General features: G+C 46.3%; 1 protein-coding gene across 1 annotated transcript in view; it reads right to left on the bottom strand.

The window, feature by feature from the left end:
• LOC146869280 (RNA helicase MOV-10-like) overlaps positions 1–22,116 on the bottom strand; it is a 283,487-nt gene that overhangs the window by 117,952 nt on the left and 143,419 nt on the right. The window lies entirely within an intron of this gene.

Genomic DNA, 22,116 nt, shown 5'->3' with positions numbered 1-22,116 from the left:
TCGCTAAAGAATGGGAGGATATGGATTTGGGTTTACTTCCTCAGGGTTTGTTAGATGTTCAGGCTAATTTCGATAAGGGACTCATTGTGGGTTCTAAGGTTGAGGATGCCGTTTAGGTCCTTATTTTCCTCACAGACCTTTTTTGATTCCGATCCTGCTGTTAGGCTGACATCCAAACATTATCCCATGAGAGAGGTTCCTCCAGTGTGGAGAGAAGCGGTTGCACAAGCAGGTGCTAATCCAGCTGTTCCCGCGCACTTCCAGCGTATATGGGTACATGTCCCCTGGAAGAGATCTGAAGTTTTGGCTCTTAAACAGTCTCTACCGGATCCCTGTAAAAACCCTGCTGGTTATTATAAGGAGTTGTCCCAGACTGTTGATGCCTGTATTATGAATTTAGCCGATATTGATATGTTGATGGGAAATGTAGTCCCACAAGCATTATGGGCTCGGATTCGTAGAGAGGATCACGCCCAAGCATTGGGTGGCGATTGGGCTGCTATAACTGCCGCGGATGCAGCCCAAGTGGGTGGTGGTAAGCCTAATGTTTTGATTTCAGAACTCCCTGGTAGGATTATTACTTTAATGAAAACGATGATGCCCGCCTTGAGAGTTAACTGGGATAAATTAGCTGCGTGTAAGCAGAAGAAAGATGAGTGTCTCTGATTTCTTCACTCGTTTTGAGGAGACGTTTATTGATCACAGTGGTCAGGATATGACTACGGAGGGTGGACAGCGATTATTTGTAGATAAATTCGTATTTAATTTGCTTCCCGAACTGTCACATTAGTTGAAAGACTCCGAGAGTTCATGGGCTGTTTCTTCTTCTACCTAGATATTGGCTACTGCTCAATATTATGAGAACAGGGATGAAGAAGAGAAAGATAAGCAAGAGAAGAAGACGAAAGAATTAAAAACAAAGGTTCTTCTGCAACAAGCTTATCCTCCTCGTTACACTCAGCGCCAGTTTCAACAGCCTCCACAGTTTCAGAGGGTGTATCAAAAGCCTGAGCCCTTTATTCTGCGACCTTTATTAGGTCCTAACCAATGTGCCTATTGTAGAGAGGAAGGTAATTTTAAAAATAGCTGCCCGGTTTTATTGCAAAGTAAGGGAGAACTATCTGCTCCACGAGGCCATGGTGGTTTCCAGATAATATAGAGGGGTAGAGGTCGAGGTGTGATGCCTCAAGAACAGCGTTCCTTACCCCCTCCAAATTCTATGAACTACTTCGATCCGCAGAATACTCAGTCTACACAGTATTACAATGAGGATTATCATGTTGAAGGTGAAAATGAAAGCCTTCACGCTAACTAGGACAGCCATAGACAAAGTGAGGGAGTTGTATTGATTCCAGTAAATCAGGATGGGCCTTATGTCAATGTCACTACAATGGGTGTTTCAGAGCCATTTCTTTTAGATACTGGTGCGATGAGAAGTTCTATCATTCACTCTAAACTCCCTGGGGCACCTTTGTCTGGCTTAACAAATGTATCGGTAGGATTTTCTGGCGCCCCAGTTCGTAACCCGGTCTCCTGTCCTTTGCCTATTTCAATTGGCCCTTATGATATGGAAGCTCCTCTTCTTTTAACGACTGGTTGCGGCGAGAATCTGTTGGGTTTGGATCTATTGAAAAGAATGCATGCAACGATATATTGTTCTGCTTCTGGTGTGCATCCTACTTTAGGGCAGAAATTGACTTCTTCAATGTATTTGTCTAAAGATCAATTCCCACCTGAATTGCTCTCTCTTCCTGCAACGCTCTGGGCTACGGTCCAAATAATGTTGGTTGTCTTGAGATCCCGCCTTATGTTGTTACTCTCAAGCCCAATGCTAAATTGCCACGCATTCCTCAATACAGAATTTCCAATGAAGGTGAAAGAGCGCTTTTGGATATCATTTATGATTTGGTTCAGAAGGGTGTGATTGAGGAAACGAGAGGAAATGTATGTAATAGTCCTATTCTTCCTGTTCTTAAACGCACTGATCCTTCTAAGCCTCCTGTTTATCGTTTTATGATTGATCTTCGGGAGGTCAATAAAACTGTTGTACCACAGTTTCCTGTTGTTCCAGATATCACTGCCCTGTTAACTATGATACCTGCCTCAGCGGCTTGGTTTTCTGTTATTGATCTGAAAAATGCTTTCTTCAGCATTCCCATTGCTGAAGAGAGTAGGGATATTTTTGGCTTCTCTCTTGGAGGCCGAAGCTTCCGGTTCAAGCGTGCACCCCAAGGCTATTGTGAAAGCCCCTCCATTTATAGTCAAGCTCTGAAATGTCAGCTCGATGTTTTTCCTTTGCCCACAGGTGCTACTCTTATTCAATATATGGATGATTTGTTTATTGCTGCTGATTCAGAGGGTGTCTGCAGGAATGTGACTGTTGCACTGTTACGTCACTTGTCTTAATCATAAGGTTGCGCCTTCTAAACTACAATATGTCCGTCGAGAGGTTACCTATTTGGGTCATCTCTTATCAAAGGAGGGAAGGTGATTAACCCCAGAACGAATTCGAGCAATAGCGCAAATGTCTGTGCCATTTACACAAAGAGAGGTGCGCGCCTTTCTGGGCATCACTTCTTATTGTAGACAGTGGATTCCGAATTTTTCTTTGTTGGCCAAACCTTTGTTAGCACTCACTTTGAAAGACACACCCCAACCCCTTCCTTGGACTGACGAATGTCAGAAGAGTTTTTCTGATTTATGTACTGCTCTGTGTTCTGCTCCTCTGTTGGGTACTCCAGATTACAGTAAGCCCTTCACGCTCTATGTCCATGAAAGAGAGGGTTGTGCGTTGTCAGTCTTAACACAACGATTTGGAGACAAACAGCGGCCATGTGCCTATTTTTCAGCTACGTTAGACCCAGTAGCCAAGGCATTGCCTAGTTGTTTTAAAGCTACAGCAGCAGCAGCGATTTCTATTTGTCAATCTGCTGGAGTGGTGCTAGATAATACTCCCATTGTTATGGTACCACATGCAGTGGATACCTTGCTAAATAGGACGAAAACACAACATCTTACAAGTGCTCGATTGTCTGGATATGAGCTGACGCTCTTGGCTAGTCATGTGCACATCAAACGATGTAATATTTTAAATCCAGCCACACTGTTACCTCTTTCAGAAGAGAAAGATATTCGGAAACAACATGATTGTTTCTCCATACTGAGGAGGAGACAAAAGGCAGGATTGATTTGAAAGATACGCCGTTAGTGGATCCAGATGGGATCCTATGGGTGGATGGGTCTTGTTTGAAACTCCCAAATGGTGAGACAATTTCAGCTTATGCTGTTACCACCTTGTATACAATCGTGGAGACAGCACGCATCAGACATAATTCAGCTCAGGCAGCTGAACTGATAGCTTTGACCAGAGCGTGTGTGTTATCTAAAGGAAAGAGTGAATGTGTATACCGACAGCCAGTATGCGTTTGGTGTGGCGCATAGCTTCGGTCGTTTGTGGAAAGAAAGAGGATTCCTTACCTCCCACGGTACTAAAATACAGCATGGTCAATTGGTAACTGATCTTCTTGAGTCACTTGTTTTGCCTACCCAGATAGCAATTGTGAAATGTAGTGCGCATAAGAAGATTACTGATGATGTTGGTCGCGGAAATGCTTTTGCGGATGAGGTAGCAAAAAGGACAGCCGGAGATGCTACAAGTCGCATGTATGTTGCGGGCCCTGCGAATTGGGTCAGGGAAAGAGGGATGTGTGAGGACACAATAGAAAGTGTGAGATCGATTCAGGGAGATGCTACAGAGAAAGAGTTGAGAAAGTGGAAAGAGAGTACAGGAATGTTAGACGCAACAGGATGTTGGATAGAATTGTCAGAACACCAGCGTTGGCTGTTACCAGACGCCTACGTACTGCCTGTAGTTACTATGGCGCATGGTCCAGCCCACATCAGTGCAAAAGGAATATGTAAACTTCTGGCTCCAGTGTGGCTGAACAAAGGGATTCCAAAATGTGCAGATAATGTGGTGAAGCATTGTATCATTTGCTTGATGTACAATCCGGGAAAGGGAACCCCAACTCCGGCAGGTCATTTTGCTCCCCCAACATATCCTTTTGAGGTGTTGCAAATCAACTACATTCACATGGATCGATGTAACAATCTTAAATATGTTCTGGTAGTGGTATGTGCCTTTTCCAGATGCATAGAGGCTTACCCCCTGAAAGACAACACTGCTTTGTCCACTGCCAAGGTTCTTCTTAAAGAGTTCTTCCCTAGGTTTGGTTTGCCGCGCATTGTCTGGAGTGACAATGGAAGTGAATTTGTAGGCCAAATTATGCAAAAGGTGTGTACCGGTCTTGGTATAAGGCAGAAGTTTCATGCGGCAAATCATCCTCAGTCCGCGGGTTTGGTAGAGTGCACTTAACTTAAGCTTGCAAAAGTACAAGCCAGCACAGGTCTTAATTGGCCCGATGCTTTACCTTTGGCTCTCCTGTCCACTAGAATAGCTGTACATTCTCGTTTGGGACTCAGCCCATACGAGATTGTTTTCGGGCGCCCAGCTAATGTATGGGGAGTCCCTCGCCCTAGAAAGTATTCTGATATACAGTATCCAATGCTGATTGACTATTTACATGACCTCACCACTAAATTACGTGTTCTTCACCAACAGGTTCAAAACGCTTTACCAGAAGCCTCCACAGACCCAGGTCATTCTATCCAACCTGGAGACTGGGTCTGTGTGAAACATTTTCAGAGGACAAAGAATTTGGAACCTCGCTGGAAGGCGCCTCGTCAAGTTCTTCTGACAACTCGCACAGCAGTAAAAGTCGAAGGGAAAAGAACTGGATCCACGGCGTGCACTGCAAGAAAGTGCCCTTGCCTTTTGATCAGTGGGTTCGTAAGGGTATAGGTGATTCTGAAGGAGAAAAAGTCCCCCGATTCATACCTTTCAGTAGTGCACACCTGGATGGAACTCGATCGGAGAAAGAAGATGACGACATTCTACAAGAAGCCGTACCTTCCCATCTCCGATTAAACACTACAGAGCCACAGACCCTATTTCAAGACCAAACTGTACCAACAAGGACTAGATACAATTTAAGACCTAGATTGGTCAAGGACACCTGAGATTTCCATCTCTTCTGCTACATTTATCATCTGTCCAGGTTGCAGGGTCACGGTAGGAGTCTTGGTTTGTGACCTGTATAATGGCTAGGCCCCCAGGACTTGCAGTGTCATAGGACGGCTAATAATCACAGCCAAGTGAGTAAGGAAGATTGCCGTGAGCAACACTTTGAGGATGGATGTTAAATTAGGAAAGAAGGATAATAAGGAAGAGATGAGAAAGAAATATTGTAAAATATTGTACAGTCGATGTGGCGTAACATTGTGTGTTTCTATATTTTTGTGTATCTTATTGGCTTGTGTAGGTTGGGTTATTCATGCTATGCAGCAAAAAGTTGTCCCTAATTCTATCTCCTTGCCTCTTCATTCTACTATCTCCCCACATCAATTATATACACTTCCCCCAACATGAACTAATCAGGAGAACAGAATATTTTAATAATTCATTTATCCAATTGTTGCACCAACACCAATTGGTAGTCAACACAACCGACTGTTGGGTGTGTGGACTTGTGCCTCATACCACAGATAAAGGGATGCCATATTTAGTCCTTCCATTTTCTTATGAAGGTTCCGCTTGGGCCTATTTTGTAATATTTTCAAATGCATATCAGAGCCGATTTAGACATCCAGTTGGTTCCTATAGTAGTAAGCCAGATTTTAGTCATAATTCTCCGACTAAAATTGTGGAGAATAATAAGGTTCCTGTTGACGAGAGACAAACATACTAATTGGAACATGACTCGTTACATTACTAGCCTTACAGATAAAACTAAACAGGGAAAATCTCCACCAATTTGGACTGTCCCTCATCAAAGTAATTTCTGTTTACAAATGAATGGCCAGACTACTGACACTGGACAAAGAAAAAGCTTTTGTTCCCATACATACATCTATACGTCTCAGAATTCACCGCCGTTAGTGCCATCCCAGGGCACATATTTTGTCTGCCACGATAGAGCTTACACGTGGCTACCAACGGATTTTTCAGGAACATGCTATATAGCTTTTCTTCTCTCTCCTACATACACTGCTCCTTCAGGCCATCATAGAAACAGATATGGCAGAGGGATTATTGATTCTAAAGACACGGCAGGACAAGAGGGAAGTGATTTCCTCAAAGGATTTCTTCCTTTTTGTGGCCCAATGGCCAACAGCAGAAACATGAGACAGCTGGTTCGTGTTGTTGACACTACCATAGATGTCACTGTGGGAGCCTTGAGTAATCTCACAGCTGAACTTCAGGCGGATCGTCTCATGACTTTGCAGAACCGGATAGCACTATATGTTATTCTTGCAGATCGTGGTGGAGTCTGTAAATTGATCGGATCTAGCTGTTGTATTTATATACCCGACGACGCCCCTACGGTATACCAAGCCATCTCCAAATTACACATGATCTCCGAATCGATTCATCAAGATGAAGGAGATTGGTCTTTATTAGGATGGTTTTATCATCTAAATGGGGATGGAAGGTACTAACCTTCCTTGGAGTGGTTTTGGCCATCATTTTTTCCTGTTGTTTCTGTATGCAGTGTGGCCCCGCCATCTGCGGTCTTTGTGCCACTCTGTGTGTCCCAAGACCTGAGTTACACAAAACAGAGAACATTAAAATGATGTTGCAACAACAGTTTGACGACCTCATGGCTATTGACATTGATTCAGATTAACGTGAATCTGTGTGTTTTGCCTGAGTTATGGCAAAAGGAGGGTCTGAGGAAATTCGATTTTCGATCTCGCTTGTATTCAGCCACCATTTCTTTGTGTTCCACCGCTATTTTGTGGTGCCCTCACTCAGGCAGCACAATGAACGAAGTTTTTCTGCTGATCTTACTGCGACGTGTCAAATAACCTTCTGCCTCTGTTTACGAGACTGATGTCAGGGACTGGCTGAGTCCACTAATCCTCGTCTGGTTTGACTAAATCCTGTCTCAACTGTCGGTTCACACCATTCTTTCCTGACTTTATCTTATCTTCTGGCCTTCGCTATTCTCTACTTGTACTCTCTCATTTCACAACTGTCCTCCAAAGCATACAAATATGTCCTGCCACCTGCAAGTTGAGTTGTAGACACTACCACTGATTAACTTGTGGGGAGGGGTGACAAAAACAGTTGGAAGAGGTTTATTTGGGTTACTTGATATCTTGTTTTGAAACTTTTCTCATTGGTTAGATCTTGTTTTCAAACTCTTCTCATTGGATAACCATGTATGCATTGGTAGTGTTCTTGGTGAATCTATGCGCTATAAAAGATTGTGCGCCATGGGGTAAAGTGGCAGTCTCCTAAGAACATACTGAGTGTACTTCTGGGACAACTGTACTTAGCTGCAGCTAATAAACCTGATCTTCTACGCTCAACAGAATGTCCTGTGTCTCTGTTCAACAAAGCAGGTGAACTCAGGAGATTAAGGCGTGCCCTGCGCCGCTAGGCCCATAAGGCCCTGGTTCTTCAATAGCCAAAAAACAAAGATGGCCTTGTACCAGCTCTCTCCTGTACAAAAAAAGATAAACCATTTCTTCCAGAAATGGACTTCAGAACTGCATTTTAAGCTGTCCTAATCTTGCATCAGGATGGTAGTAATACCCTACTCCATGGCCTCCTATGTGCCACACTGGCACCATTTAGGGGCACCCCGCATGCTGCAGCACATTTTATTCAGGGCCTGAAGTCATAAGATCACATCACCCCCATCCTGATGGAATGGAACTCTATGGGCTTCCAGCTTTCTCTCTACTTAAGCAGTAACTTTATGCTGGTCTTTGACCATGTACTTTCCTCCACTGCCTTCCGCTTAGGGTACTGCTATAGAAATACCATATGCACACATGCATATATTGGGCAGCAAAGGATATCATAATGCTTTAATTGGGGTAGGTTGTCCAACCGCCTCATGGGATCCTCAAGGGCATGCATTGAAGTATGCTGCAGCCAAGTTGGGAAGGTGTTGTCTAAGGAGACTTCCCTTTGGACAAGTACAACATCAAAACCCTATAGTGTTTCTAGAATTGGGAACTAATTGGGATTACTAAACTATGCAACGTCTGGTGGCTCAAAGATCACTTGAGCACCCAAATAACAAGTTTGTGCACGCTGAACTTTCCATTTTTGATACTTAAGGTTGGTATGCTTGTAAACTAAATGGGAAATCAACTGGGCCTTCAGATGACAAGGGTGGGGAAGATGCACAACTTGGCCTCATAGAGGGATTCTAAAATTCTATATGGTTTACTACACACAGATTCAATTACTGTTTAGGAAGGTGGATGACAATACATGCTTGAGAGACTGGAATGGCTGACACTGCTGTACATTATTGCAATGCCACAGTACCCAAAAGATTTTGTGTTAAAAAGGCAGAACACTGTTCTGGGGCTCAAGCTGAGTTTATGGCCAAGGCGGTCTCTGGGAGTTTGGGGCAATTGAGCCCCACCAAAATGCAATAAATAGTTATGCAATATTTGCATGGCAAATGCACATGGTTGCGCAGATTATGAAGTAGCTCAATTTCTCCACTGGAGACAGCATCTTAAAATTGACTTGTGAATGAACAAACAATTGTTTATACACTAGACAATGTTGGCCTTAAAGTTTGCTACTGTGGAGTAGTCACTGGGGACTGAGTGGGAGATGCCATGTGATTATATATGGATATCACTATTGCTACTATATACTGCCTGGATAAACCCTCCTGTTAATGCAGTGCCTAAAATAATGTTGTCAATGTTTGGACATGCTTGCAAGTATAACCAATGTATGCTGATTTATCCCTCAATGGATGGGTAGATCTTGCAATGTATTTCACCATGGCTTTTATGTTTATATTTGCCAAAACCTAAAAAAGAAGCCCTTTCTATCAAAAAAGTAGAGAAGGTGAAGTATTTCTTTAAAGGCATAGTTTACATCATCTTCACTGTAAGAAGAAAAACAATTTAGCTGCCTTTGATTTTTACCTGTGCAAGCCTGCCAGCCTTTGGTGAATCTTTTTTGTTTTTTGTATATTCATTTTTATTGGCATTTCATTATTACGCAGAATACATCGCATATGATCGTTAAATGAACACAGTACAAATTTACAGCGTTTCATTTGATATGGCATTGTGTCAGCAGTCTGTGGTGGTATAGATTATGGTCAACTGGATATCACTGCTGTTGGAGAAGAACTTGCTAACTGGACGCCCGAGGACACGGGGCATTGTCTGTATCAGGTACCGTGGGTACGGGGCATTGTCTGTATCAAGTACTGAGCGCAAAAAAACAAGAGTTTGCAGACAAAATATGTATACAAGTTATACTGGTATCCATCTAAAGATGGCTATTTTAATTTAAATTAAAAGGAAACATTAAGTCACATACATCTTTGTCTAGAGGATTAAAGGTTGCCAACCATTAGTGTGCTGATAAGCAGGCACAGTGAATTTCAATAGGAGCAGACAAAAACTGGAAGATACATTATGCCACTTACATAGCTCTTTGCTGCTCTGAAAGTAAATCGCATCAATCAACCTAACTAGATATACCACCAGGCTGCCACTTTTTATCCCAAGGACATTTTCCTTGAAAAACGCATGGGTCTAGTTAAACCCTGCATAAAAAGTATAGTGCTCATTGAGATTGTCTTGGGGTTTCCTACGCATTGTTGCCACTGCTTATCTGTGATTTCGGTGGAGAGCGACGCTGTCCAGTATTCACGCAGTGGGGACAGTGAGGGGGCTGTGTCCGTTCTAAGTGAATAATGTAGGAGAGTAGGATCTGCACTTATGTTGCCCCCACTTTTTTTCTGATGTATACACTGGTTTCTGGCTATAGTCAGGCTGGGTCCCTGCTAATCAGGGCCCCAGTCTCTCCGTTCTGTCTAAACGACTTGGAGTGCATATTAGATACACTAGTGATTGGATACTGTGGTAACTTATGAGCCCCTAGTATATGGTACCTTCGGTACAAAGGGCAGAGGTACTTCACAGGCCTACCAGGGGCTGAAGCATGTATTATGCCACCCCTGGGAAGCAGTCTAAATCTGACACCTCAGGCCTGCTACTGAAGCCTGGGTGAGGTAGTGTTGGCACTCCTCACAGAGGTATAGGTTCCTATATCTCACCATACACACACATATAAACCTATCAGTCACCCCTATGGCAGGGCCTATCAATCCTGAGGGCAGGGTGCGTGGTTTACAATGTGAGGGGGTGCCTCTGCCATGAGCAGGGTCCCTCTGCAGCTAGCAGGGTCTATTCCCTGTGGCTGTTTGTGGATGCGGTTAAACCATATACTCTTAAGTGCATTATAACCTCCTGGTTAATGCTAACTTTGGAATAACTGCATCAAAATATGTCGTGTTTGGTGTCAAACATCTTGGAATCATACCCCCACACCAGTAACTGGTGTGGGAGTATGATCCCACCCTTCTAGAGGGGATGACGTGTACCTACTGTGGTAACACGGTAGAAATCTGAAAGAGCCCTGGAATCACAAAATGGATGCCACCAGCACAGACACTGGGCTTCCCTCCTGCTGCTGACTGAAACTCGCAGTGGAGGAGGCCCAACAATAGGCATCATGTCACAGGGAGGTGGCACCACCTTCCAGACAGGATTTAGTGTATTGGAGCTGGGTGGGTGCACTCCTAGAGTGCTTTGAAGTCCTGCACTGGGGGAGCAGTAGGCTCCTCTGTGCATATGCCAGCTCAAACAGTTTCAGGGGCTACTTGTCCCTGCTCTGGCGTGAAACTGGACAAAGGGAAGTGGGTGTAACCATCCCCTCCCCTGACCCTCCTAGAGGAGTGGTCATAGAGCTAGTCCCTCCCTTTCTTTTACTATAAGATAGGAACACCTTGCCATTGCAAATTAGATAAAACCTGGACGACGCTTTACAAGAAGAATCCTGGCCCCATCGACGTTCCACTACCTTTGGAAGACAGAAGAATCTCCCTTGGAGTCAAGGAGTGACTCCCCTGCTTGGCAGGCACCTGAAACTCTAATCAACTGTCGCAAACTTTCCCGCTCCCGCCGGAGTCCGAAGTCCCTGCAGCCCCGGAAGTGGATTTCCTGACCTCGACGGCCTTTGTGAGTACCGAGCAGAGCTGAGGCGAGTGGACCCCACGAGTGACGAGGAACCGCAATACATGGGAACCGTGCACTATTGTCGAGTGCAACCCCTTCACGACGTTCTACGAACTTGTGCTTTGGACCATTTGTGGCCCAAGCCTCCAGCAGGTTTTGCAGCAAAAATCAGTGGCCTACCCCGTCCCGAGTGACCGTGGGCTCCTGTGAAGCATTTTCTTCAAGAGGCGTCTTCGCGATCCTTTGCCCATTGGCTTGTGGGTCCCCCGAAGACTTTATCGACTCAAAGGGCTCCCCTGGTTGCTCCAGGCCTGCCCTCACTCACTCTCCCTGGGTGAGTCTCTCAGACCTTGCTGGTCTGCACCATAGACATTCTTCGCTCCACATGAGACTTGCTGTTGCCAAGGCTTGTTGGCTCCAATATGGTTGCCGACACCGCAGTCAGCTGCAGACGTCGTGGGACACTCTGAATCCAGCTGCTGGTCATCGTCGATCCTTCCTGGACCTCGTGAGCGAAGAGTTAAAACACCCTTGATCACCTGAAATCACCCGACATCCGTGGGCATCCATCTTCCTGGCCCCGGGTCACTGAGTGACTGTGAACACTGTCCCTTCATTTTTCAGGTCTTCTACATCTTGAATCCAGTCTTTGATTCCACCGGACACATCTTCAGTCGCCGCAAGCAGCAAGTCTTCTTTGGTCTCCATAGAAAACAGCGACGCGACCCGACACCAAAAGACACCTATCCACCCGGCTTCCCTGGGTGAGGTAACTCGTGCACTCCGGTGCCCTAGTGTGTGTTGGCCCTCGAATTACTTACCTTGTAAGTGGCTTGCTTGTAGACTTCCTCGAAGTACCCTAAAACTTTAAAAATCAAACCGCGACTTGCTCCATTGTAATCAATAGGGAACCCGCGGCTGTGTTCTCACACTGCATGCGTCTCCCGTTACTTACCTGCTATCACTGCAGTCGTGAAGCCCCAGCGATTCTACAGGCCCTAGCCCTGGTCATTCTGCAAGTCGACTTTCATAAACCTCTTTTTTAGTATATGGTCTGGTACGCCCCTAGGGCCCCAGCCATATTTTTGCTTAACTTATTGTGAAACGTTTATATTTGAATGTGTTCCTGGCTACTAATCTCATAAAGAGATTAGTAGAGTGTGTCTAGAAATAAATACATATATATTCGATATATATACCTGTGTGGTGTCCTTTCATTTGGTAATTCAAGAGATTATAAGGTAAAACAAGCTGCTTTACATTTCTCTGAGACTTAGCCTGAAGGCTGCTCTCCACAGCTACCACTAGGATAGCTTTCTTTAAAAGGTGGTCTTAAACCTATCTACCATAAGAGTCGAATAGGACTGGTGCAAGGTGGCCACTATAACTAGTGACCAGAACATGCCAGGCCAACTTCTCACAAATAATATATGGCTGTGATGGCTTTCCAACCCGACCTGTGGGTCAGTAGTGTCTGCAAGGCTTCAGAAGTCGGTGGTACCATGCTTATGTCCCACCAGATATGTGTTGCCTGTTGTGTCAGTGTTGCGTAGAGAAGGAATGTTACGGGAGCCACCCCGTAGTTGTCCCTCAGAGTATCAAAACCACACAAGGCAGAATCTATGAATAAATCCCCCCCATGCTGTCAGTCCAGCCTGCTTGCCAATCAACCAGTTCCTGATGCTTTAGGTAGGTGTATGATCCTGGTAGCGTCTCAATGGGGAGGTCTGGGGCATAGGATATGATGCGATTACTTTCAGAGCAGCAAAGAGCTATGTAAGTCTAGAACTCCTGAGGCCTGAGCCGGGAGTATTATCGAGTGACTCGTGAGCGTTTCATTGCTTATTTTGCACAAATCATTTTATCCGATATATTGCTGCTACTTGCTTTTATCCTGTGTTTTAGTATTTTAGTCGAACTGGGGGCACGTCTGGGATAGAGGCGGAGCTCTAGATTTTGGGCCGCCATTTTGGATGTACGTAGGTCAGCGGGCTAGGTTCCCTGACTGCGTATAAATTGACGAACTGGCGCGAGCGCGCAGCGGACACGCGCAGCGGGTGCGCCGTTGGCGCGCCGAAGGCAAGCCCGTCTGCGCCCGTCCGTGCCAGGTCAGCGCCTAGCGCCAGGGACTCTGCCGATTTCGGCTCGGTTACTGAGCCAATCCTCAGATATGACACCCTAACCTTGCAGAACCTCAGAAAGGGGACAACCTTAAATTGCCCTTGCCTGGTACCGAAGGATCTGCCCTTAATTCCCCCCGATTACTGTTCAGGCTGTGCCTCCAGTATTCCGAGGATTCTTAACATCCCCATTTCCATTAAGGGAGGGGAGAGGCCGAGATCAAGAAGGATCGCTCATTAGCTTGCATTTTGTTAAATGCAAGGTCCCTAGTCAAGCATAGCCTTGAGTGTGCTAGACTTATGGAGGAACTGGAGGTTAAGGTTGCCTTCATAACGGAAACATGGACCGATCCATCTGCAGGGCCAGACATGGTGAAGGCCACCCCCCGGACTTCCTTTCTTATACTATGGATAGGCCTTTAAGGAAAGGCGGAGGTTTGGCGGTGATATATCACTATTTCATCAAAGCATCCTTCCAGCCCATCCCCATGGACACCTGCGAAGCCCTATTTTTTAATCTCATGTTAACCCATCACCAATCTTTTAAGGGCTGTCTTGTGTACAGGCCACCTGGGATCCGGAACTCCTTCCTGGCCTCCGTTGGAACGTTATTGGAGGAGGGGCTGCTTTCCAGGGCCTTCACAGTCCTGGGAGATTTTAACTTCCACCTAGAATTAAGGGAAGATGGGGACACTATGGCTTTGCATGATTTAATGCTGTCAGTAGATCTCAAGCAGCGGGTTGAAGGACCTACGCACAGGGGAGGGCATACCCTGGATGGGATTTTCTCTAACCAAACTAATCTTCATTTCCAGGGCCTTCTCCCTCTGGCTTGGTCCGACCATGCTGCAGTTCAGTTTGAGATACGACTAGGCAATCTTGGTAAGGAAACCATTGGTCGAAAGAACAGTATAAAAATACGAGCCTGGAATAAGGTGGAAGAAGTTTCTCTTAATAAGCTGCTATCCTCCTCAGCAGCCTGTATGTCAGATGAAGTGGAGAGCGCTTGTCAAAATTATACAGGCTGACTGCAGCAGGCCTGCGACAGACTAGCCCCGATTAAAGTACTACGGCCAAAGAGAGCACACCCCTCTGCCCCATGGTACTCGCAGGAGCTCAGGACCCAAAAGCTCAACTGTAAGCAGCTTGAACGCGCTTGGAGGAGCAATTATAAAGGAACCGAGAGAAAAGCGTACAAACTCAGCTTGCAGACCTATAAACAAGTAATTGCGTCAGCCAAACAAGATACTTTGCCGCTCAGATTTTAGAGTCTAAAAACGCAGCAAAAGAACTGTTCAAGACGGTGGCGATGCTGGCATCGCCGAAGCCAAGGCCGGTTCAACCGAGCCAACAACTATGTGAAGACCTGGCCGAATTTTTTCTGGCCAAGGTGGAAGTTATTTTCGGGGTTTTCAGTGAGGGAAGTACTGGCATTATGGACGTGAGCAGGGAAGGCCCGAGGTCAGAGCATGCTTCCGGCCCAACCTTTGACAAATTCCGGACAGTTTCTACACTGGATACACAACAAGGCTTGATGGAAATTAACTTGGGCTCCCCTTTGACCCCTGCCCCAGCAGGGTGGCTAAACTGGCTTCGGGTCTGATTGCAAAGAGGCTTACAAGTATATTTAATCTTATGTTTGAAACCTGTCTCTTTCCAAGGCAGTGGAAACTAGCATCGATTCTACCATTACTAAAAAAAAACAACCTTCCAACCAATGATCCTAATAGCTTTCGCCCGATCGCCAGACTTCCCCTACCGGCCAAGCTGGTCGAAAAATTCTTGAACAGACAACTCAGTCTCTTCTTGGTAGATACGCAGGCGCTTGACCCTACTCAATATGGCTTCAGGCTGGTCACAGTACGGAGTCCGCTTTGGTTAAAGCCACGGAAGAGATTAGGGAGGCAGTGGATCGGGGAGGTAAGGCGGCACTGATCCTGCTCGATCTGTCCGCAGCGTTTGATACGGTCCACCACTCAATACTCCTTAATCGCTTAAAAACGTGTGGTATCGGTGGCAAAGCATGGGACCTTATCAGATCCTTTCTAACAGATAGAAAACAAGTGGTAACTCTGGGGGAGTTCCAGTCTAAACCTTTTTCCACACCTTGTGGTGTCCCTCAGGGGTCATCACTCGGCCCCACCCTTTTTAATATTTATGTGAGCGCACTGGCATCCGTTATTAGCGCATATGGATTTGGCATCACCTCCTACAGAGATGATACTCAAATCGTGGTATCTCTGACTCCAGGGGGGGGGGAGGTTGATACGGAAGGGCGTCTGCGGGAGTGTATACTAGCAGTATGGAGCTGGATGGCTAAGAACTGTCTCAAATTGAACTCTGACAAAACGAAGGTTTTTCTGTTCGGAAACACCTCCAATTTCTGGACCCCGGCCTGCTGGCCCGATTCTATGGGTACGCTTCCGGTTCCGGTTGTAAAAGCCAAAAACCTCGGCATAATACTCGACGACAGACTGACGCTAGAGTATCATATTAAGGAGGTGACTTCCAAAACTATGTACACCATCAGGATGCTGAGGAAAGTGCTACCCCTGTTGCCCCAGGATAGTACACATGGTGGTCAGGGGGCTGGTTTTGGCTAGACTGGATTACTGTAATGGACTATTTAAACGCGCAACACAGAGCACTGAGTACACTACAGATTCTGCAGAATGCTGCAGTACGCCTACTTATGGGCTCCTCAAGATTTTCTTCGGCCTCTTTGGGAAGAAAAACCTTGCACTGGCTTCCTGTCAAAAGCCGAATTCGGTTCAAGGCACTGACTATGACTTTCAAGGCATTGCATGGCCTAGGCCCAGAATTCCTAAAGGACCGACTACATGAGCCGGGTAGAAGCCTGCGGTCAAAAGAAGCTAATCTGGCCCATGTCCCGCGCATTAGGAAAGCCCGCTGGGGTGGTAGGAGTTTTATCTATGGGGCCGCTAAGGCTTGGAATGACCTCCCTTTCTATCTCAGGACCATGACAGATCTTCTGTCATTTAGAAAGGAACTCAAGACCTGGTTGTTCCTTAATGAATAACCCCGGTCATCTATTTATTAGCTCTCCCGATTTCAGGACTCTCAGGAAATTCTAGATATCGACCAGGACACCTCCGGGTAATTGCCGCGCTCGACAAATATCAATAACATAACATAACATAAGTGGCATAATGTATCTTCCAGTTTTTTTTCTGCTCCTATTGACATTCAATGTGCCTGCTTATCAGCACGCTAATGGCCGTCAACCTTTAATCCTCTAGACAAAGATGTATGTGACTTAATGTTTCCTCTTAATTTAAAGTAAAATAGCCATCTTTAGATGGATACCAATATAACTTGTATACGTATTTTGTCTGCAAACTCTGTTTTTTTTGCTCTCTACTATTGACTGCAGCCCTCATCACACTGTCCCCTTTCCACAAGCAAACATACACACACCCTCTTCCTTGCCTTTTAATAAACAATAGAGCTGAAAGCAATATACCGTGGCATGATTTGCGGTGCTAATTTAGTATTGAACCCTCAACAGTGTCACCAAAGGCCGGAGGGACCTCCGTTGGCGGCCTGGAGATGGGGGGGGGGGGTTTAGTAAGTGGGGAGCCTTGGAGGAAGAGGCGCTAAGGTCAGAATAAATTAAAGGCATTTGCAAAAACCACATATCCATGCAATGGGAGACACTACTCCACTCCTATAAGCAGGATGGGCAGGCGAACCACTGACGCAAGTCACCCCGCCCCCCGCTCCCGCGGGAGGGATACGTCACGGAGAGACCCAGCGCACCTCTCCTGTAGAAATTGACATACAGTAGAGCGTGGCCCAATGCCAAACACAAACAACAACCAGCACACTCTGCCACGACATTTCCCCTCCACATCGAGGTCCACACAGCGCTGAAATCAAAGCCGACAAATCAGCCAACCGGCCCCTATAATAATGCGGTATCACGCATACAGTTATAGTTACCCTAGATGAAGAAGTTAAGTTTCTCGCTAAAAGCACAATAAGCGGAGTACCCCAACTCAAACACCGCAGATCAACACAGAACCCATGATACAGACAATGCCCTGTGTCCTCGGGCGTCCAGTTAGCAAGTCCCTCTCTAACAGCAGTGATATCCGGTTAACCATAATCTATACCACCACAGACTCCTGACAACGCCATATCAAATGAAACGCTGTAAATTTGCACTGTGTTCCTTTAACGATCATAGGGCAGCATTTGGATATCACGTAATGCGACCAGGCACTACGGGCTGCCCATAGCAGAGTACAACCCTAGGTCCTCTTAAGCTGGGTTCTAGTACCCCATAGCCATTCAAGCAGGTCTGCTCCCGTTAACGATATTGCCCAGGTGTCTAGTTCAGCTAGGTTCTTCTTTGCAAGCCAGCGCATGGGCCACTAGAGCTGGGCGGAAGCATAGTATAACTCATAATTGGGCGCCCCCAGTCCTCCCTCAAATATAGGGAAATGAAGCTTTGAGAGTGCTACCCTCGAGTTGACCCATATCAGAGAAACTAAGAGTGAGCGGAGGTCATGGAACAATTTCTGAGGCGGTCTGTAGGGGAGAACTGCAAAATAGTATAGGAGCCTAGGGAGGAGCAGCATTTTGGATATGGCAATCCGGCCCATAGGGGATAATGGGAGAGCAGTCCAGAACGGGAGACTCGCCCTAGCACTGGCGATCGCCTTCCCCAGATTTCAGTCAATCAGATCAGACGGGGGAGTGGTCGACCTGGACGCCCAAGTATTTATATGAGTCATACACTCTGGTAAGTGGGGCATGTGGCCGCTGCCTTTACTCAACTTGGATTGGTGACATCAGGAATAAGACGGATTTATCCCAATTAACTTTCAGACCAGACAACCGCGCATTGGTTTTTAAGAGTTCAAATAGACCTCAGAGCGCCTTGCCCTGGATGCAAAGATAAATCAGGGCATCGTCCGCGTAGAGGGACACTATGTGCAACTGCGTGTGCACTCGAATGCCCCAGTCGATAACATGGCTGCGGAGCGCACAGGCCAGGGTCTCCATGGCCAAAGCTAACAGCATGGGTCAGAGTGGGCATCCCTGCCTGGTACCGCGCTCAATATAAAAAGGTGGTGAGATAACTCTGCCTGTTTTCAGCTGGGCACGTGGGTTGGTGTATAACATTTTCACCCAGAGAAGGAACTTAGGACCTCTACCAAAATCGAGCCAGCACAACACGTAGGTAATCCCACCCCAGGGTATCGAAGGCCATTTCTATGTCTAGGGCTGCTATCCAGTGTTGCCCGGGAGCCGTTTGGGCCCACTCTAGGATTCTAAACAGGGGACGAAGGTTCAGTCCCGTGCTCCCGCACGGGACAAACCCGTTTTGGTCCGTATGGACCAACAGGAGGACAACCTCCAGCAATCTATTGGGCAGCAATTTCCCCAGAATTTTGTATCCAGTGCTTCCTTATGTGCCAATCTCGTTTTGGAGAGTACTGGTAGTATGTGCGGGTCCGTGGGGGCCGTGCATTCCTGGTTTAGTATGTCGGCATCTAGCCCTTGGATTTCCCTAGTTAGTGTCATGCGGGTACCGTACACTGCCTGTATGACCTGCCCGTTGTAGGACGACCTTCAGGGCGTCCCATTCAATACCAGCATTTGTGGCCACCCCTTCATTAGTCTGGAAGTATGTGGTTATGGACTGCGAGATGGTGGCATTCAAAGCCGGGTCACAAAGTGCTTCTAGAGGGAGTTGCCAAGTCTTTACGCTGGGTCTGGATGCACCTCAAGTCAATTGGACCTGCAGGGGGCTATGGTCCGATATTGTGTGAGCTAAGTACTCAGCGTGAGCTATATGAGTTAGCGCCGTTTCCGTACAGTAAATGGTGTCAATACGCGTGTACAGGTCATGGAGAGTGGAGTAGTGTCAGTATACCCAATCGATAGGATGTTTTGCGCGCCAACCATCAAGCAATCGCATCTGCATGGCCCAAGCGGTCATTGTGTGTGCAAGCCCAACAGCCTGTGCTCCGGGGAGGGCAGGAGCATTCAAGAGTTAAGTCGTGCCCCCCCAGTAAGTAGAAGCCGATGGATCACTGAGGAGTGCCAGGTTTAGTGTCTGGTGGAATGCGGATAGTCCTGAGTTGGGCACATAAAGTGATAACACAGACAGCTGGCGACCATCTAGAGAGCCTTCCAGAACCGCATAACGGCCTCCAGTGTCAAAGCGCATGTGCATTATCTGTATTGGAATACCTGGTGCCACTCAGATCATGGACCCCCTAGTGTAGCCTGAGTAAGTCATGCCTATTACTGTGCCCCTCCATCTTTTACTAAGCAACTGCAATGTTTGTTGCGTTAAATGAGTCTCCTGAAGTAGAGCTATGGCAATCTTGTACCTACGTAAATACTGGTACACTTTGTGTCTCTTGAAACAACCAGCCAGACAGCACACATTCCAAGTCAACAATAAGTAATTATTCCCATGCATGTACATCGATAAGAGCCAAGTACGGTAGATGTGCATTCCCCACATGCAGGAGACAGCTCAATAACCCACACAAGGCAATCCTGCATTTTAGCAAGGCAAGCAGGCATATACTGTTAACTGACATTTTGTGGTATACTATAAACCAATCCCACCACCCCAGGCCAAATTGCAAGAGGCCATATGCACTTACATGCAAACATAGTAAATTAAAGAAGCAAAGAAAAACAGTAACTTGCACAACTCTGTAAGAGTTGCTTATCATGTGTGGGACGTGTGGATACTCGCTCGGTCTCGCCGTCGTCTTCTGATCACCCTAGTAGTATGTTCATGAGCGAGCCGCCCCAGGAATGACATACTTGCAATCAGCAGTCGCCACCTGCTTGTGTATAATATTACATTTGTTTGTTTTACACAGTTCCGGTGAGTTGTAATGCCATAAGTAGCTAACCCAGTTCATCTGAAGTCTGTGGCTTCATGCTGGGGCCGTCGCCCAGCATCAACTGTTGCTGTGAGTCCGATAAGGAGTATTCCTGTTCTGGAGAGGCCTGCGTTTCCGAGTCTAGATGGGAAGGTGATGTTGCAGCTCCGTGCTGTTCGGCGTGTTTGAGAGCTTGTTCCCTTTCCTGCACTGCTTGGGCCTTGGTGGGGCATGGCCCGCAAAGCTAGCTGTGGCGTCCACGGTGTGCAACTTTCTTCAATTGTTGGCATAGGCCCCCACGTCGCCACTCCATTCTGTTCCACCTAGTTCCAGGCATCTTCAGGAGGCTGACAGAAGATTGCGCTACCTTTATTGTGTATGCGCAGAGTGGCCAGTATTGTAGTGCGTATTTTATCTCATGCTCGTGGAGGCAGCGTTCAACGTCCATAAAGGATGCCCTGCGATGCTGTACTAATGTGTAGTCCGGGTATATGTGCACTTCCGCATTCTCAATTACCCACGGGGCCTTGTGACCTGTAGGATGTGGTCCCTATTGCGGTAGTTGAAGAGGCGTACGACTACTGGCCTGGAAGGAGCGCCTGGTCGATGAGGGCCTCCCGGAACTATGTGCTCGCCCCACGGAGAAGAACTTAGAGTGCTTGCCCTGAAGTATGGTGTCTGAAAGGAAAATGCTACTTACCAGTATGCATCTGTTCTTGGCATGTAGAGCTGCAGAGAATCACACTGTGCATAGATCACCATCGGATGCTTGCACCTTGTTGTTGTCCTGGAAGAAGTCTTTTGTAGTCACAAGATAGGCAACTCCTCTCTTAGAAGATAGTGCGCATGGGCATCGACTCCATCCTCAGATTGTTTTTCGCCATGATGGGAAATGATGCAGTTTGTAGAAACAGAAAAGATGTTCATGTGAATGTATCTAAGTAAGATAACATTGGAACAGATACAGGTTCCAGGGAGGTTGGTGGGCGTGTGAATCTTTGCAGCTCTACATGCCAAGAACAGATGCATACTGGTAAGTAGCATTTTCCGTTCGAGACATATGAGCTGCAGAATTCCCACTCTGTGCATAGACTGTACAGCAGTGTCTCCCCTAGCGGTGGTCACCTGTATCAGTTGCAGTGGTTTGAAAAAGTGTCTTAAGAACAGCCTGGCCTACAGAAGCTTGTTGCTTTGCCTGCACATCTACACAATAGTGTTTGGTGAAGGTGTGTGTGGTAGACCATGTCGCTGCCTTACAAATGTCTTCTAGGGGAATGTTCCCTAAGAATGCCATGGAAGCCCCTAATTTGTGTGTTGAATGCGCTCTAGGGGGAATTGTTAATGTGCGTTTTGCTTTTTGGTAGCATATCTGAATGCATTTGACTATCCACCTGGCAATTCCAGCTTTGGAGATGGGGTTGCCTTTATGAGGTGGAGAGAAAGCTACAAACAGTTGTTTTGTCTTTCTAAAAGCTTTTTAGTCCTGTCTATGCAATAAAGTAAGGCTCTTTTGACGTTGAGCGTGTGAAGAGCTCTTTCCGATACGGAATCAGGGTTTTGGAAAAACACTGGTAACTATTTATTAAGGTGAAAGCAGAGATTACTTTGGGAAGGAATTTTGGATGTCCTAAGAACCACTTTGTTACGATGTATTTGTAAGAATGGTTCTTGTATGGTTAAAGCCTGGATCTCACTTACTCTTCTGAGAGAGGTGATTGAGACAAGGAAAGCTACTTTCCATGTAAGGAATTGTAATTTGCATTTGTGTAAAGGCTCAAATGGGGGACCCATGAGTCTAGTAAGAACAATGTTTAGGTTCCACACTGGAGAGGGTGGCAGTCTGGGTCGAATTATTCTTTAAGGCCTTCCATAAAAGCTTTGATAGCAGGTACTCTAAACAATGACAAATGTTGTCAGTTTTGTAGGTAGGCGACAAGGGCAGCCAGATGTAATCTTATAGATGAATATGCCAGCTTGCATCTTCA

The sequence above is a fragment of the Triturus cristatus genome, chromosome 1_1, assembly GCF_964204655.1.
Source record: "Triturus cristatus chromosome 1_1, aTriCri1.1, whole genome shotgun sequence".
Taxonomy (NCBI): domain Eukaryota; kingdom Metazoa; phylum Chordata; class Amphibia; order Caudata; family Salamandridae; genus Triturus; species Triturus cristatus.
Note: the sequence above shows the minus strand (reverse complement) of the source record. Positions and strands in the feature narration are given on the sequence as shown.